Here is a 3,886-nt window from a genome sequence, read left to right as displayed (position 1 = left end):
TTTGCACGGAAATTGTCCGTTGTCCGGACGTTATTTTTAGCTCTGGACTCTTGGTTATAGTATTAGTACAGGCAAGTTTTTTTCAGATATTGGCCAATAGTTTAAATGGCCATAACTCTATAATTTCTTGTCGGAATCAGCTCAAACTTTCTATATAGCATAAAGATATCAGTGTGTATCATGAAATGTGATAAAAATTGGGAGTGATTTTTGAGCCAGTTTTGGAAAAAAGCATGGGCTATATATAGTTGCTGTTGTGGACAAGGACAAGCCATAAATAACTGCCTTTTCCCTTTTGGCAAATATAACCAACATGCATGATAACAGCTGACCTACACCCTTTCCTGCATCTGTTTCATCCTTGCACTAAACAGAGAGAATAAAAACATATTTGAATGACAACTTTACTTCTCATACAACCATTACATTGACAAATATGAGTCCATCTGGGTTTCTTGATACTTTACAAGTCTTCTTATTTACGTCACCACCTTCCTCTTTCACTAAACTATGTCATTGCATGAAAAACAGCAAAAAAATCTGTTGTGTAGTGTTAGCTGTGCTGATTGGTCTATAAAAAAAATAATGGTTATATCACGAGATTAAAGCATGCATCCATGGCATCTCAAATCAAGTACATAGAGCTACATGTAAGTCACTGAGTGTTATGAAAATTTTTTTAGCTACATCATTTGTGAATTATTTGCCTGGCGTCTTAGTTACAGCTGTCTCAAATGCATAAAAATATCTCAATATTTTATGAAGGAGGTAGCCCCCCATCCATCTTTGTTAATTGGCCAATTTTTAAAATCAGCTATAAACACAGGTGCTATTATTATGACTGGATTTATCCTATGCTAGTAATAAGTGGTGGGTTGGATAAGAATAGCTGATTGTTGGATCTTTAACATCAAGGTATTATATTGACAGGCATTGCTTAGCCACAGATGATTTTTGGTGTTCAAGAAATTCGGCTTCACTCCATTATAGTCTCCACAGATTGAATGGCACAACGTTCAGGGTCCCATACTTTAGAGGCTGTAAGTTCCATTGTTTACCAAGCTCCATTCATTCCTTTTAATTAATTTCTTTAACAAATTCTTTGCCTCACAATGTGATGTCTTACATACAGACATCGAGCTCTTCATTTGAGGAGCTACATGTACCTAAAAACCCACATTTGACACAAGCTGAATGCAACACTTTACGTTCTCTTTTACTTGAAGTGAATAAAAAAGCAATTCTTTCATCACCTTCTCCCTTAGATCATCATCATAAATAGATCATGAGTCCTTATCCTATCTTAGCAGACAAAATGTATATGATAATCATATACCACATCATCATCATTATTACTAGCATTAATACTACATGTACTGTATGCTGGATTAGCTTCAGTTAGTAATTGGACAGTTGATCTGATGTTATTCTCGACTAGAAAAATAAATGAAAAAATTTGTTTTGTTCATACATGTATACCTTGACCATATGCTGGATCATCATCAATAATCACTCCTTGAGCTACCAATAACAATAAAATCAAAACTACTTTACTTTAATTTTATTTTTTACCTTCATTTTTCTTCCATCTTCTAATTCAAAACCCAACAATCATTGATACTATTGCTAGAATTAGAATGACTGAGCCCACCACTGAAGATACAGTATGTATTGGTGTGAAACTGTCTTGTGAGGTGTCATTGGTGATACACTGTATATTGAAGAGTTGAAGACACACTATTAATGAACTAGACAATATACCTATTAATACTGATGGAGAGGACTGTTGGATTATTGTATTACATACAACTTCAGCTACTTCAGTTCTCTTCCTTCTTCTAATCCAAAAGAAGATGATTGAAAAGGATGATTGAACCCACCACTGAAGATATGGTAGAGATTATTGTGACTGTTGGCTCATTTTCTTTATTCTCCATTTTCATATTTTTACCTTCCGGTTTTTTATGCTCATTTACATGTTAAAGTATCTATTACTGTGCCATCTATCTTTTTTCTTTTGCCTCATATTGGTTGACCTTTTACAAGAAGAGTCACGGTAGTGACGTTTTACTCAAAACTTTGCAGCACATACAATAGAAGAGATATAACTACCAAAATAAAAAGGATAAATTGGATTTGGGATGTCAAATGCAGTGGAAGGACCGGCAAAAATCCTGGAGATCTGCCATATCAGAGCCATATAAACTGCAGTAGCAAGATGGAGTCTACTGACGATTTAGTCAAGATTCAGCTGGTGCTATATAAAGGGAGGACTCCATAGTTTTTCATATCCAGTTGGTAGAGAAGCAAAAAGAAACAAAAACATCATAACTGCTGATAAACTCATGGAATGAACTCAGTAAAAATCCTGCACTCAGCTGTTTTTCAGTTATAGTTATGATAACATAACCACAAGCCTTCCTACCTACTTAATTCCACTGGAAGTCTGGTGGAGAGCTGAACGAGTCAATGTATGATATTCCGCCAAACCCTTTTATTGTATAGAAGGAGGGGATGGCTATGCAAGACTACCATTTTCTCTTGTCATTACAAATCTGATGTCAGCCTTATGTAGTATCATCAACTGCCCATAATTCAGATATCATTGTAAGTAATCGTTGATAATTCGAACCAGTTTAAATTTTGTGAGTCTTTGGACAAGAGAAAAGTCCCACAGAGATTAGGATCAAGCACTTCACCAGTTTTGCCAAACTCAGTCAGTGCACAGAGTTTGTTTTTGGTAACTCAATTGCAAAAACTCAGTTCACCAGCTATAAAGTTTTTGTCAAGACATTAGATCTGCATAATAAAAGAACTATACAGAAAACTACTTTTACATGCAATACTTGACAAGGTTTTTACCACATTTTAAAGTTACTTGTTGATTCATCCTAATCGCACCCTATTTGCAATTCAGTGTAGGAATGAATCTACTGCTGGTAAATTCAGCATTCTATGAATGTTTTCCTTGGAGGAAAAAAGCATCTTATGCTACAGTACATATCAAGTAGCTACCCCGTAGTTACTCTACTTTTGCGTAGGTAGTTCGGTGCTCCTTCTCTGCGCATGCTTACTGCAACAGTAGCAGGACTGTAGTAGCTTGACAGCGCGACAGTAGAAGACAGTAGCGTGACAGTAGAATGGAACAAAAAACATCCTAAATGGCTTCTAGAAGGAGAGAGTAGCATTATAGATGAACTTTGAGAGCACAGACAGCCAAAAGAAGCATCTACAAGTTCTACTACAGTACATGTGACTGGGTGGGATTGCAGCATAACACAGCGAAGAGTAACAAAGAGTAGCAAAGTAGTAGCGAAGTACCTTCAAGGTTCTCTTCTCTACTGTACCCTCCTTAGCCTTTTTTTGATGTCTACAACTGACACTAATGTCTAATGATTGATAAGATGATGAATGATGCAACTGATGAATTGCATTATTGTCTTAGTCAAAAAGGATCGATATATCTTCTTTAGGAACTCATTCAAACCAGTACATTAGATGTGTAGTCATGCTGAAACCATGTGATGTCTTACATACTGTAACAGGCATGGAGGTCTTCATTTGAGGAGCTACCTAAAAACCCACATTTGACACAAGCTGAATGCAACACTTTACATTCTCTTTTACTTGAAGTGAATAAAAAGCAATGCGTTAACATGATTACTACTTGTTCAAACGTAGTGTCCTCATTCAGTTTATAATAATTGTTTAATATAAAAACATGATTTAAAACACAGCTTCATATACTACATCATCATCATCATTACTATTATACTGTGTCCATTAACACCATTATACATGTACTGTATGCTGGGTTAACTTCAGTTAGTAATTGGACATTAGACCTGATGGTATTCTCAACTAGAAAAATAAATAAATAAATTTG

At 35.5% G+C, this 3,886-nt stretch overlaps 1 long non-coding RNA gene across 1 annotated transcript; it reads right to left on the bottom strand.

Moving 5' to 3' along the window:
* Positions 1–875: 875 nt before the first annotated feature.
* LOC109590609 (uncharacterized) lies at positions 876–1,263 on the bottom strand. Its single transcript, XR_002189406.1, has 2 exons — positions 1,221–1,263; positions 876–1,166 (listed from the first exon to the last, which is right to left on the bottom strand). It is a non-coding gene; the product is annotated as an uncharacterized LOC109590609 (long non-coding RNA).
* Positions 1,264–3,886: the final 2,623 nt, after the last annotated feature.

This window comes from Amphimedon queenslandica, unplaced genomic scaffold (genome assembly GCF_000090795.2).
Source record: "Amphimedon queenslandica unplaced genomic scaffold, v1.1 AMPQUscaffold_9779_Cont18032, whole genome shotgun sequence".
NCBI lineage: Eukaryota > Metazoa > Porifera > Demospongiae > Haplosclerida > Niphatidae > Amphimedon > Amphimedon queenslandica.
Note: the sequence above shows the minus strand (reverse complement) of the source record. Positions and strands in the feature narration are given on the sequence as shown.